This window comes from Podarcis filfolensis (assembly GCF_964270895.1).
Source record: "Podarcis filfolensis genome assembly, chromosome: 7".
In the NCBI taxonomy this organism is placed as follows: Eukaryota; Metazoa; Chordata; class Lepidosauria; order Squamata; family Lacertidae; genus Podarcis; species Podarcis filfolensis.
Genome location: NC_139603.1, coordinates 60441501 through 60457607, shown reverse-complemented (window position 1 = coordinate 60457607; position 16107 = coordinate 60441501).

Below are 16107 nucleotides of genomic sequence, written 5' to 3'. Positions count from 1 at the left end.
CTTAAGAGGCACAGGTTCCCCATCTTTGTCATAGAGCCTGAGCTAGACTGGAGATTAGAGTAGCCACCAAGGTAATTTTTTCTTAAAGGCTGCCCCAGTGTTAAATAACATAGAGGCTATATCAAAATTTCCAATTCTTTCCTTAAATCATTTCAAGACATTGTTTTTGCTTATCAATAGTTTTAGGGTCATTCTTTTCTGCCGTAAGTTTCTGAAGTGCTTCCAACATTAATTACAAATAGACCTTTACTGTCTACTGATGAAGTCTCTTGCTGTGTTAACAGAATGCAGGAAGGTAATCCTTTAGATCAGGTAATTTAGTGATTTATCCTTCACTGAATTCCATTCACCCAACAGTCGTGTGTGATTTTTATTTCGGGCATTTCTCCTTTAAGTTGGCTTTGTTTTGACAGTTTGTTGTCTATAGATTCAGCGGTGTTGTGAGTGACCATTGTAAATGCTGACAGCTCCCTTTCCAATATGTTTCTTTTCCTTTCTTTTTAAACAGCATTGCCTCTAGTCACATAATAACTTTTCATTTGTCATTTCAATTAAGTGAAGTTTCCACTATCCTCTGACTTTATTTAAAAGTCTAGTAAACAACCCATATGCCCCACTGATCCAATACAAGACCTGACATATTTGTGAAGCTTGCTGCCAAATTCACAGGCACACATGCAGAACTAGGGTGGAACATTATGATTATTATCAACAATAATAATGTTTCCTTGTAGGGGGAAAAACTACACAATTGTAAAATGTTTTCATGCAAACAAGCTAAAGTATTGCGCTCTTTTAATTTTGGGGTGGAGAACTTCCAGGGCTCTCTATCTGGCCCTCAGGACTCTTCCTAGGCCACACCCCTCTCACTAGGCTGCACTCTCTCACCAGAGCATTTTTGCAGGGCTAGAATATGTCCTTGAACTGTATCATTGCCTCTTGCTTACCTGGACGGATGTGTGTGTTTTTGTGTGGTGTAGGAACTCTGGTTTTTGCTGTAAGAGCCACATCCATTGCTCCACCCACTTTTTGGCCTCTGGTTCCACCTACCATTGGTATGAACCTTGGAAAGTTGCTCCTTTTATAACTACATCACAGACAGTAACTTGTCTTTTGAAGCTAAATCAGATCCCAAGGCCAGCCATGGATATGGGAAAATCCAGGTTGAAATCCCTAATCAGTCATAAAGCTGATTTCTTGGGCAAATCTCTTCAGTTTTACCTACCTCACAGGGTTGTTGAGAGGCTAAAATGCTGGCCTGAGCCCCTTGGAGAAAGGTTGGCATAGAAAAGGCAGCTGAGGGAACAGTCCTTTGGTTCCTTGGATGGTGTCCCAGGGACCATAGGGTATTGTGAACCTCCCTCCCTGTGGATGTGTCCACCATGACCTGGGTCTGGTCTTGGATTGTTAGGTTGATCAAACCTAGAGATAGTGAGCTGCTTAAGGTTCTTCACTGATCTTTACAGCTGTGCAATGTTTTCACCAAGGTTTTTCAACACCCAAACCCATTACTCCAGCTATCACTGTTCTAAAGTTAGTGTGGATGTACACAGATCAAAGCTCTTTATTTGGAATCAAGGGATTTTGAGGAGTTTTGCTTTAATCAGCTAGGGACCTGTGCACCTTTGAGATTCTCACGTACTTTAAGTAGCATTTGGATCAAAGAAGGGTGCCCAATCTGAACTCCATTGCCCAGAAGCTTTGATTAAGGGATTCTCTTTCAGAAGTAACTCAAAGCTTTTGGTGTGGACTGCCATTAATCCCTAACAACTAAAAAGACAAGGGATTATATGAACTCTCTAACAGATTACATCCAACATTTGTATATTCCAGGCTTATACATATTTATTCAAATTGCAGAGCTATAAGATGGCCATCTGGGCTAATGAAATATTTTTGCAAGCTAACGTTTAGCACAATTTTATGCAAGGCTGGTGTATTCTGTGTTTTCCTCGCTTTGGAAATGTGCTGTTACCCTCCCAGACTTACTGAGGTTGAATAGGCTTGTAAAGAGGTGACATTAATTTTGTAGTAGCTGTGATAATTAAGTTCCACTTGCCCCCCCTTCCGCCCCTTTTCTCTTCATGCTAACAGTTGTTTGAAGTTCAGCAATTCCCCTCCCATCTTCTTGCTGTTTTTTCAGGTGAGCTCAGATAAAATATCCCTATTGCATATATAGTAGATTTTGAACCTGGTTATAAAGACATGTAAAAGTGACCCTGCTAGCAACTCTGTTGCACATGCTGAGGTTTAAACACTGGAATTGGTTTCCCAGCGGATTTTCACTTTCACAAGTACTTAATGCAGCTTTAGGTGTCCCCAGGGCAGTCTGAACTGGCCACCGAATATCTTTTTTAAGGGGAGTGAACAATGGCTTAGTTCCACCACTGCTGAAAGTCAAGATTCATGTATTTCCTCTCAACGTTTAGTGTTCCTGGAGGCACTCAGGACTGTCGCATTAGTGAATGAGGCTGTTTTTATCCATCCCAAGGCTAGGTACTGTGTAGGTGAGGGCAATCCAAGCTTCCCCATGGTGCTTTGTCAAAGCTTGTTAACCCTAAACTGAGCCGATTACTACTCTGGAGTATGATTACAATTGTAATTTCAAGCCTATTTAAAAAAAGCAGAGCCTTTTAGCTGGCAGAGGGCTTTGATTACAGGAAACACAGCATAACTTTTATTTTGAAAGGATTGTCAACCCAGGACTATGGAACTGCCATTTTTGTTTTGTTTTATGATAGGCATATTTCTATCTGAGGAGTGTTTACTGCGTGAATAAAACAAAACTAATTTTGCTCTGAAATATTCTCAGATTGGAATTCTGAGGACCAATCTAGCCTTTCTGTGGTTTACCTCCTGAGTCTACTAACCAAACATAACAGAATGTTATGTATTTACACAATGTCTTTTTGGGGCCTAAGAATACCACCCCTCCAAATTCTATGATTCTTAATTTGGGGATGTCCCTGTGCTGCAGTGAAACTTCTCTGCTTTTATCAACACTCTCTTGGCTTCTAATTAGATGTGCGCTCCTTGATGAATAGCCTCTAAATTTGCTTCAGCTTTTACTTTACCTGAAATCCCATGGACAGAAATTTGGCCAGAACTTCAGAGTTGGTAAAGTGTTATGTTGTGCTTGTGCTAATCTAAGGTGCTGAAATGCTATTTATGAGGACTTCATCCCTGGAACATTATCTGCCTTTCCTAATCCAGGTACCACAATAAGAACATAAGAAGAGACTACTGGATCAGGCCAATGGTCCATCTAGTTCAGTATCTTGTTTTCATAGTGGCCACCAGTATGCCTGCATGAATCCTACAAGTAGGACTCGGGCACAAGAGCACTCTTCCCTCTAGGGAAAACAAAACATGTTAGCTAATATTCCAAAAGTTTTACTTCCACAAGCTTCTTCATCACATGTCTCAGCTTGTTTTACACTTCAAACGTAACCAAATTTGTTATACTGAAATTTGTGCTAGTCTCATTTTTTGTAAACATGTGATTTACTATGTTGGCTTACTAGAAAATACAGTAAAATATCATTGCTTGGAATTTTAAAAGCAGCACTATAAAAAACACAAATTTGAAATACTGGGAAGAAAAATAACATGCATTCGTTTGTAGTATATAGACCACTTCTTCTGCATTATATTTACATTTCAAACAATGAGAACACAATCAAGGGAACACCCCTTCTGTATCACCTCCATCTAAGTTAGATACGGTGAACCTCAGACCTGATAATTGCATGCTCCGCACAGAGAGTACATCAGATAGGAGCTTCCAGATAAAGCACACACTACCTGTATGTATCTTCGAAAGTAATTTGACTCATTTGAGTTAAGCCAAAGCCCTTCACACAGGGAGACTTCACATTTACTTCTCAGAAGCTTGTCACACCCAAAAGATCCCCATAGTGCTTATCAACTGTTCATACAAAGCAAGGCCAGCCAAAGTGGTATCTTCAGTGTGTTGTTGGACTACAGTTCCCATCAGCCTCAGCTAGTGTAGCCAATGGTTAAGATGAGACTAACAGGATGTTACTCCTGCTACACTGAATTGCTGATCCCCCACATCCCATAATACTGCATACAGTGGTACCTCAGGTTAAGTACTTAATTCGTTCTGGAGGTCCGTTCGTAACCTGAAACGGTTCTTAACCTGAAGCACCACTTTAGCTAATGGGGCCTCCTGCTGCTGCCGCGCCACCGGAGCCCGATTTCTGTTCTTATCCTGAAGCAAAGTTCTTAACCTGAAGTACTATTTCTGGGTTAGCGGAGTGTGTAACCTGAAGCGTATGTAACCTGAAGCGTATGTACCCAAGGTATCACTGTAATAGCTGCAGATTCAGTAAATAATGAAGAGGGATTTCTGGGTACTACCCATTATTCCCACCGAAGAAAATAAAGAAGCAGCTGCTCATGTGGGCCTCTATGTGCACAAGTGACCAAATCTCACAGAATTTATTTGAATAGAAAGGATTGTAAACAGCACCTTGAACAAATGAACTTTCCTCCCAACCCAGTCTTGATCATTGTCTATGACCTTTTTAAAGAAATAAAAAAAATCAATGCTATATTTTTATATAGACCACAAAAATCTGCATATCTACAGAGTCCTATATTTCATTAAATATTCAAATGGCTCTGCAATATTTAAACAAAATCCATAGGCTAATTTCATTATTGCCACAGGCAGAATATTATATTACCTGAAAAGTGCTCAATAAGATTGATTTGTGTTTTACCTTCTGTAAGACAGAGTCTCGACTGACCACTTGCCAAGCCAGGTTGCAAGAGTCTTTGAAAACCACAAACTGCGCTGCTGTCTGTACAATACATTGCCCGGAATTCTCCGGCTGTGCTTTGAAAACCTGCAAAATATCAATGACCGCTCCAGATCCAATAACTACCCAGGCAGAGGTCCTTTACTGAAGATCTTTTGAAGTAGCTATTAGTACAAATCAAAGGTTTAGTGCGTTCTTATCTATTTCCCCCCTCTTTCCTCCTGGCCCATCTCGAATATTCATAAATGATCCACACAAGTTTGCAGCCAGTTATCAATCCCCTGATAAACCTTGAACTGCTATAATTTAATCCCTTCCGCAATTCTTTATGAACCCCATCAATGCCATTCATAATTAATGAAATTGCAGGATGGGTTCCTGGATGAACTAAAGTTTTTTGCCCTCACGGCGGATCAATGATTCTGACCATGTCTGTTTCATTATTGACAGCATCTGCCCACATTTACTCTTATAATTAAGTTATAGTTCAACTCTTAACTTTTCACAAGTGTTTGAAATGGCTGTATGGTGTTCTTAATTTCAGTTGCTGTTTCATCTCGCTCAGTGGGTGCCTATTTTATTGTTAAAGGTCATACTCATTTGTCTGCTCCAACAAAGGCAGTCCTTAAAGTTGGCTGCGGTTTTGACAGACAGTGGGCCCTATAAGTGATGGCCTTAAGGACAGACCTGGCACTGCGAGACAGTCACCACAGCAAGGGAAATAACAGATAACAAATCATGCCACTATTTTTCCTCCTGGCGTGATTGACGACATCACAGCGGGTATAACTTTTCAGTGTCTTCAGATTAAAACCCCCTCAAACAAATGAGTTCTTAAAATACTGTCCAGGGGCGTCAAAGTCAGCGGCTGGACCCAAAAGCATTCTTTATTTTTTTTAAAAAAGGTTTTATATTAAGAAGAAAGCCCAAGCCAAAGTGCATAATTCAAGACTATGGAGTGCAATTATTTAATTGTCACAGATCTTCTGGTGCATGGATGGATGGAGAAGCTCTTGAATGATAAGTCACTTGATAATGATGGGACCCATGTGAGGCAACATGTTTAGAGAAAAACAAGCATTTGCCATCAAAAACCATGCAGCTCAGTCACTAATAGCAAAATAGTAAATTTATGTTTTGTCAGGAAATAGTAAAATGTGGACACTTAGGGTTTGGGGATTTTTTTTTGTATAATGGGAGCATCATTTTTATAAACATTTTTTTTTGTCACTGCTGGGCAAATATAGATAAAAAGAGATAAAGGCAAACTTTCAGACACCCAGTTCAGAAAGGTGCATTTGAATATAAGGCATAGAATAAATCCCAGCTGTTGTCAGTAGCAAGACATTCTCTTTGCCAGCATAGAGATGCAGAACATTATTGTAAGTGTATCCAAAAATTACAGTATAAATGGGAACCTTCAATTCCCTGCCCATTATTGTTAGCAAATGCTTGCCCTGTAAGTATATAATAGTTGTACTTCTCTAAATATATGAAATTTGCTCTCTGCCTGGCTTTATCTTTTTAAGCCAGATTTTGTTTTTTAAAAGAAGCTTCCCTAGTCACAAAATAGACCTGTGTTTTTGCCGTGAACATTTTGGCTTGAAAGCATATTCAGCATGTACAAGATGTCCTATTTATACGGATAATTCTTGTATGCTTGCATAATTGTAAACGTAGAAAACTCACAAATATGCATACTCAGGCTTCCATCCTATGCTCACTTAACACTTCATTAAACTAGTGAAAGTGTGTGTGTGTGTGTGTTTAGCATAAAGGAGCACTGTCTTGTGATTTAAAACCTAGTGTTTCTATTGAGAAAATTAAGAGTGGGGATCCTTTAAACAGATAAGTAGCCATTCACTCATATTTGTCAGTAGGGTGGTGACTTACAGTGGCGTAGCGTGGGTTGTCAGCTGTGGATTTTAGCACTGATTTTAGCACTGCGAGTGCGAGCGCACCCCCCCCAGATGTTGCGCCCGGTGCGGCCGGCCCCCCCTGCACCCCCCACGCTATGCCACTGGTGACTTACACATCTCCCAAAAAGAGGACACAATAATATTGGGTTAGATGCAGCAGTGGTCTGAGTATTAGACTACTTCACTAGTTTATACACTGAGCATCAGCATCGTTCATGCCCTCTAATAGCAAACTCCATTGACAAGATACAAAATGAAGCAACCCAAGAATAAAGTTATGGTGTGGTAGTCAACTAAGTTTTTCTCAGAGTAGACCTATTCAAATCACTGCACCTAACCTAGCCTGCAATCTTGTACCAATTTACCTAGGGGTAAGCCCCTTTGGGACATATTTCTGAGTGGACATGCATAGAGTCGCATTGTTGGCATGTTCATTAATTTCAATGGATCTCCTCTGAGTACAACTTAGTTGAATACCACTCACTATATCTATATGCTTAGGCATGCAGATGTATAAACAGTGAAAATTAGAGGAGGAAAGTAAAGGGGGGGGGAGGAATCCCCTAAACAACCCAGTGAGGGCTGAACATGCTCAATTATCTCTAGGAATCATGGAAGGAATGCTGAGTATTAATAGGAAAGGAAAAATGGAACAGGGGTTGGGAGAACTGGCCTCCTTGAATACCAATCAGTCTATATAGCATTCTGGACAAGGGCACAGCAAATTGTCTAGAATTCTGAAGAACAGCACTCCCCTAAAAGTATGGGACTATACTGCAACATTTTGTCTCATGGAGCCTTGAGGGTGCTGCAGGGGACACTGCAACTATGATGTTGAATAGGTAAGAGGTGGAGAAGGGTGAATTTTGGTGTCATACAATGTGCCAATGAAATTTGAGACACCAAGGTCTGCCACTGTCCTACTATTACTATAAAGCTATGTTTTGGCAGTGGAGTTCCGCTCCATTGTGAGGTATTTGTGCTAGAGTGGATAAATCTGGTGGGGAGGGTCTTTGGGACAGATAACCCCCAAACCTCTGTGTTTGGGCTAGATGGACTTTAATTCATTTCAACTCTGTAATTTAGAAATCTGCGATTCTACAATTATTATTATTTAATTCTTTTTACAGCAATTCTATGCCCATGTCCCGAAACAAAGAGCTCTGTCTTTTTCTTGTAATATTAGAATGCCAATAAAGTATAAATGAATTGAATTGAAAGTGACTTACATTTCAATGAAAGGTATTGTGGCTGGGAAGAAAACATTCCAAGCATCAATTAAGCCTGTTGAATGAGAACATTGTCTTCTTCCGTTTTACTGAGACACAGGGAAGTGTCCCACTTTAAAGTCTTCATATATTGCTATTAACCATTTGTCTGGTACTTTTAACATGCCAAGCTCTCCACAATCCTCATCCTGTTCATCCTCACAACAATTCTCTGTGTTGGCTCACTAGTATTCAATGCATTTTTTAAAAAAAAACAACAGAAGAAATATTGCAATCTTACAATTTCAAGACAGGTAGCTGCATTAGCAAAGTTAATCTCTTGCAGCAAAAGCAACAAAGAGTCAAATTTACAACTTCATAAGAATTCATGGACTCAAGCCCACCTCGCCAGATGCAAAGTAGCTTCCCCCTCTGATAATTACATGGAAAAATGAACAGGATCCTTGAGCAAGGGGGAGGAATTCTTACACAAGCAAGAAAGGAGGGGTCCTCGGGTTCTTGTTGCAGTTTGCCAATTCTCACCCCCAGCCGCAACGCCTGAAGCACACCCCACGACATTTTGTAGGGCTTCCCAGGCTCAGGCATAACTCTCTCTCTCTCTCTCTCTCTCACTGATTCTATAGAATTCTATAGAAATCAAAACATTAAATACATGGCTGCTTCACACACACACACACACACACACACACACACACACACACACACGTGTGCTGGTCCAAGGAGCTACAGTGGGAAGGAGAATGGAATGGCAGATGCAACTGATGGACTACATGCAATTAGCCGAGATGACCGGCAGAATTCGAGACCAGGGAGAAGAAAGGATGGAAGAAGACTGGAGGAAATTTAAGATTTATTTACAAAAATATTGTAATTTGGCTGAGTGTTGAATTGGATGCCAGTGCAGACAATTGTCTACCATTAAATTAGATTTAAGGCTGAATTATATGTCAAACCAAATTAAGATTATTAATTAAGATGAGTTAAATGATAATTTGTTTGAAATTAACTTAATAATGATGTAAGTGTATGCGGGAGGTGTGGGGGAGTCCCATGTAACAATTGAGAGATGTTAAATGGACAATGATAAGTTGTGCTTATCTAATATATGCTTTATTTGAAAACTTCAATAAATATATTATAAAAAAAAAAAAATACAGTGGGAAGGAGAATGAAGAAAAGTACTGCAGCATAACTTCTCTCATAGTTCCCTGCATCTTTCTCATTAGTACCTATGTTGCAATCTTCTCAACATCAGGCTTATTCTTACTGACCAAGTCAGTATGGTATGGTATGGTATGGTATGGTATGGTATGGTATGGTATGGTATGGTATGGCAAAGTATTATTAATATACAGGGCGAGTCCTTTAAAAGAGGCCCCGTGGATACAGAGTACACATGTTTCACGGGGCCTCTTTTAAAAGACTCACCCTGTATTATTTATTAAATTTCTATACCACCTTTCACCCAAGGATTACAGAGTGGTTTAAAAGATAAAAACACAAAATACTTACCGTAGTAACAAACAAAAACAATAGCTCAATAGTATTGTAATTTTAGTTGTTTTAAAGATTTCTACCTGTTGCTTTATTATTGTATTTGTATGATGAAAAAATTGGTTGCACATTGTCCTGAAATCCTAAGCAGAGTGATGGTGGTATGTAAGTGTTTTACACACACACACACACACACACACACACACACAGTGCAACACATTTTAGCCCTGCTGTTGTACAGTGTTCTGAAGTTTGTAACTGGGCCACAACTCAAATGGTCCCTGAAAATTTGCCTAATGTGAAATTGCCTAGTCTGATTTTGGCTTTTATCCTCAAGGAAAATATCTGAGGAAACCAACATAATTTCATCAGGGCTAGTAAAAATTATCCATGACCCTCCCCCCCCCTTCTTAAATTGGACCTATTACAAGGTCATCTATTCAGGTGAATACTGAAGATAAATGTCCCTTTGTTGCTACCTTTTCCCTTCAGAAAGGCAAAGTGAATCGGTCTGGTGTCTGAATTGTGTGAGACACTCACTGTAGTAATATCCCTCCTATTTTATGGTTATATTTAGTGAGATGACATTTATGGCAGTGAACAAGATTTGAAATATGGGATGAGTCCAACATGGTTTTTTTATTCTTATTACAAATATACATATTAATTTCTATCACACCATGAAGTTATACAATTACAATATAATGCTTCCAAAGTATATATGACCGTATGTTTCCATGAGGCAGTTCAAACCATACCTCTCTACTATTTCCACTGTGAGGATGGTACTGAATTTGACATGATGTTTGTCAGCCACCTCTCTGTCATTTATGACACTTGCAAATCTCATCATCATTTCCATGCAATTCTCTTTGATTGTTCCTTATTTTTGAGTCCAATAATTTATAAGTATTTCTTTGTAGCTAACGACAACCTGTGAGTGTGTAACTCAAATGATCCTCATTTATTGTGATGGTGGAGCCACATTCTCAATATTGCTGTAGATTCCTGTTGTGTCCAGCAGATGCCTGATGGGTAAATAACCTTACTCTAGTCCAAGGAAGAAAGGGGAGACAAAAATACAATAGTGATACCTGGCTGAGTAAGGTCTACATCAAAATAGTAGAAATTTGATAAAACACGATTTGGCATAAAGCCCTGATTATAGGTCAGGAATGGAGGACCTGTAGCCCTCAATATGTTGTTGGATTCCAAATCCTTACAGCCCTAACCAGAATGGTCAATGGTCAGGGGTGATAGGAATTGGTGTCCAACAACATTTGCTAACAATACTTGGAGGGCCAGAGCTTGAATTTTAGGTTGATGCACTTTAATTTCATTGAACATAGTAATTTAAATACAATCTAAATACAAATACTTTGCAGGTAAGGGTGTCAATTCTATAGAAATCAAAACATTAAATACATGGCTGCTTCACACACACACACACACACACACACACACACACACACAATTGCTTTGGAGTTAGTACATTTCCATACTTATCATAGGGACACCAAATATAGATCTCTTTTGGAGTGCTGCAAAAAAAATCTGTTCTTGCAAAATTGTAATCTCATACAATTTATGGTAATTTCCCATAAATTACATGGACATATTGGAAGCTTGTTAATAATTAAAAATCTTTTACTTCTTTTTTCCCAACTCTCAAATAAGTGTTAGAGTAAATAGTTTCCAGCCTTCCTGTGACATGATGTCTAAACAATACAGGCATCACAAAATAAATCATTTATGAAAAATATTTATTTAAAGAGCTGTAATTTACCTTGCATTTACCATATGCCATTCATCCAAGTATCAATATAAAATATTCATTAAAGAAACTCATTAAAACAAACTTCCATACAATGGGGTGACAGGCCAACAAAAAGCATCAATCATAGAAAGGCTTTAAGTTTTTATTAGCGCACCGAAGATACACTAATATTTCAAAGCAGAAAATCATGAATATGGCTGCTGCAGCCCCAGGATGACCAAAAGGGCACAATGGAAAAATATGATAAAGGTATAACAAAGATGGGGGCGAGATTTTCTTCATTTGTTTTCATTAAGCTGAAGGAATTCATGACAGCAAACCCAAATCTATTTTATTAATGATGAATAAACCTGATGTAATAATTAATGGGAAATCTATAGCTAATCTTAGAGGAAGAAGAATAACCAGGCATGTAATGATGTTTAAGTCCGGCATAGCAGAACTTTCTGCAGCTGTCTCTAGCTGCAGGTAATATAAGCAGAGCAATCAGCTGTGAACATCAACAGCTCCAGACTGTCGGGATGATACTAAGCACCAAAACATAGCAATCTTTCTAAAATGCAGGCGGTGTGTGATCCCTAACATTTTCCTCCACGGCTTTAGCTCAGACTACTTTAGAGCACACGGATGAGCATCTGGAATATTTTGAAAACTTTTAATATCCTTGGTTGAAACTTCCTAGGCTCTGTGAAATTTCTTTGAAGTAAACACACATTCAAACTTCTGATCTGAATTCACAAACTGTGACATGAATATTATAGGATTCACATAAGAAAGGCTGCAGCTCTTCATATGTAGTCTTTTTTTCACTTATTCATTAGGAAGTTCTGTTAAATATCCACTTCACATAGGCTGCAATTCTATTAGACTGTTGATCTGTGATTAAATGTTCTAATAAAATTAACTGGCTTTGCTGCAAACGGAACATCTGGAGCTATGTTTAATTTTATGTCAAACATATACAGGAAACACCTGTCTAGGTGAAGTAATTTTTTAAAAATGACATTAATCCATCTGTTGTGGAAATGTATGTCACAGTTGTCACATTAAAAAAAGGCAATATCAACAAACACAGAAACCCTAAATTGGCTCGGAACGTACACTTTCTAAAATTAACAAAAAATTCATTTATCCAAATGTTAGCATGTCAGTCTCATTTTATCCTGAATAAGATCCCTTTCTTCTCTTTAGACTGAGAATGTCTTTCAAATATGGTACTGTAAAACTTCCAGATGTGAAATAAGGCCACATAATTACAAGATTAAAGCTCTGAGGTGATTCTTTACCTGTACTAATGTAATATTCTTAAACAGTCATAAAATAAATCAAGAATCATACATGAGAAAAAGTAGAGACCAATGGAAGTAAGTAAGATAACAATAGCTATAAAAGAAACTTTAAAATGCTTTTAGAAAATATTACAATGTGCTGTCAGGGCCAGGCCTACCACTAGGCAGAATGAAACAGCTGTGCCAGTCAGCTCATTTTGGGTATCATAAAAGGACAGCAAATTGTTATTTAATTCATTATTGTTGGGTTTTTTGCTGCAAAGATTGGGAGAGGTATTTGTATCTCTGGTGCCAAAATAACTTTATGTGTTTTTGAAACTATGTACCACATTGACTGGGGTGTGTGGATGCTGCCATTTACTTTCCCAATGCAAGCTGCAAAATGTATTGTGTTAAATGTTGCCCTGATGGAGTTATATGGCATGTAAGGAAGGCAGAGGATAACCCACATTCCTGGATATTTTGTTAGTATGATTAGGAAAGGGCTTATTATTATATTTTAAAGAAAATGCTACAAAGGATTTCAGTAAAGAATACTATCTAGTCTTTAGTAGCAACATCGTGGAGGATGATAATGCTTCAAAAAAATAATTAATTTGTCCAACGGTTTTCATATTAACAAAACAAACAAAAAACATTATGATGAGTAAATTGGGCCTGTATATTAAGGTGGTGTCTGTGTATGGAGATGGATGGATTGCAAAGTCCTTCTCAGTAGATGACTGGCCACCTACTGTTGAAGTGTGTAAAAAGTTTTGCTCTCATTACAAATTAAAGGAGCACCATCAACAGGGACTCCACTAGGTTGGGGATTGGAACTTCCCTTGGTGCACTCAGTGTCTGATAAGGGCCAGTTTTCTCCCTTTTACAGCTACATCTAAAATTTCAGCACTCTTCATTTGTGCCATAGAGAGTCACTGAGAACCAAGTCCTTAATAATCCTTCCCTGGTTTTGTTTCTTAGGCCTAGTTTTTACAAACAGCAAATAGAGGACTAAAATTGTTTCTATATTATATCACTTTAGACACAGGGTGGTGGCTCATTGATTGAATGATCCTCTGCATCCAAAAATAAATAACCAAACAAAACCCAACACAGAGAAAATGAGATGTCACAGGAAAAAGGTATCTGACTAAAATACCAGAGTTCTACGAGCAGATAATCCATCCCCTCCCCGATGCAGAATCATTTCAGTCATATGAGCCTCTCCCTTGCCTGGTTGAAGCAGTATAATCCACCAACAGGTTTTCTCCCTCACACACTTTCCTCTTGCTTTTGAAACTAGGCCATGGCACGTTAGAAGCCCTCTTCAGAAGTAATCACATGAGGTAGAGCCATGGGGACAAGCATGCTAGCTCTCCACCAAGGTTGGGAGGGCAACCTTCTGAAGTGGAGAACACTGAGGGGTTCTAAAATATACACTGTTTCTCTCTCTGACATTAATTTTAGGATAAATGTACTGAAAATGTTACATGTTTAACTGATGCTGAAGAAACAAGGACATAAAATTGGTGTCTGAATTATATTCATGGTTATTTTGAAAGTTCTGGAAAAAAATCTTGTTTATTTTTTGTTATTCATTTTATAATAAAAATAATTTTAGAAAAGAAAAGAAACACATACACAGAGAGAGCCTATATTAATAGAGTAGAAGGTTCACCCTATAAGTTGTGGTTATGGTTCTCCCTCACATGATTACCGTATTTTTCACTCCATAAGATGCACCTGACCATAAGATGCACCTAGTTTTTAGAGGAGGAAAACAGGGGGGGAAATATTCTGAACAAAACAGTGGATGTATGATTTTTGTGGTTCATGCTGTGGCCACAGACATGATATGTGATTTGACGGTGAGTTTGGTTTTTTTTTTGTTTGTTTAGTCGTTTAGTCGTGTCCGACTCTTCGTGACCCCTTGGACCAGAGCACGCCAGGCACTCCTGTCTTCCACTGCCTCCCGCAGTTTGGTCAGACTCATGTTTGTGGCTTCGAGAACAGTGTCCAACCATCTCGTCCTCTGTCGTCCCCTTCTCCTTGTGCCCTCAATCTTTCCCAAGATCAGGGTCTTTTCCAGGGAGTCTTCTCTTCTCATGAGGTGGCCAAAGTATTGGAGCCTCAGCTTCATGATCTGTCCTTCCAGTGACCACTCAGGGCTGATTTCCTTAAGAATGGATGTGTTTGATCTTCTTGCAGTCCATGGGACTCTCAAGAGTCTCCTCAAGAGTTTGGGGTAGCCCAATGCAAAAATCCTGAGGATTCATGTGGATCCGTGCCTTGTGACCACGTTTTTGTGCCATTGCAGCCCCACGAAACAGTGGATGCGTGAATTTTTTGGTGCAGGCTGTAGCCATGGACATGCTATGTGATCTGATGGTGAATTTGGGGTGACCCAATGCAATAATCCTGAGGATCCATGTGCTTTTACCTCCCCCCTCCCAGGCAGCCTCCTTTATCTCTAGAGTCCCTTATCTCCCTCCCCATCACTTGCCGATCAGCTGCTCAGCGGCTTTGTTTCAACAGCCCCTTCCCTCTTGTTTGCCTTAGTGTCTTTTCCTCAGCTGTTTTTCGCTCCTCCTTTTCTTCTAATTTCTCTCCTCATTGCTTGTTTTAGTATTCCTGTCTCCTCTCCTTGCAAGTTTGCTGTCTTTACCTCCCACCTCCCAGGCAGCCTCCTTTATCACTAGAGTTCCTTATCTCCCCTCCTGATCGCTTGCCGATCAGCTGATCAGCGGCTTTGTTTCATCACCCCCTTACCTCTTTCTAAAAAAAAGCACGATCTGCTTTTTGCCCCTGGGCAATTCGGCTCCAGGGACCAGGCATTTGCTTCATAAGACGCAAAGACATTTCCCTTACTTTTTAGGAGGAAAAAAGTGTGTCTTATGGAGCAAAAAATACGGCACTTTACTCAGACTGTTAATGCCTGAAAAGGGCTAACATGTTGAGCTTTAAAGAATGTGATAAAGAGAATATGAAGAAATGGCTAGAGAGAAAAACATTGTTTGGAATATTAATTATTATTATTTTTAAAGAGTTTTCTAAATGCAAAAGAGAGAATGAGGCTGGTAAGTCGTCTGCCTAGACATTGATTTTACTCTGCCACCTCACCCACTGTCAAAGTATGTATAAGGAGAAATAAAATTGTAGTCCTGTGTTACTTAAAAGTGCATTGACCCTTCTACATAAGCCAGCCTTACAAAAGGTGAATATTAAGTCTAAAGTAGCAATGAATAAACTAATCTGGGGTTGCATATCTTAAATTTGTTTTGCCAAATTTCATTTCTAGCTGCAATATTCAGGCAAACAATTCAGTAAAGTTTGATAGATAAATGGCTAGCTAGGTATATCTGCGTTCATTTGTTGCTAACGGCCCCTCAGAGAATGGCTATCCAGTTGACAGAACTAGAAGAAAATGTATCGGGGACTCTCATCTTAGAAAAAAGTCATTCACCCATCCATATCACCAGGGTACTGCAAAAATTGTGAAGGAAACAAACACACACTGTCAAATCCATTTTGTGTTCAGTGGCTGCCAAGTTGTCTAAAATGAAATTTAGAGGTGGCTTTGGAGATTCTTCCTTGGGCAAAACAGCTGAAGAATTTCAAGGAAAATCAAAA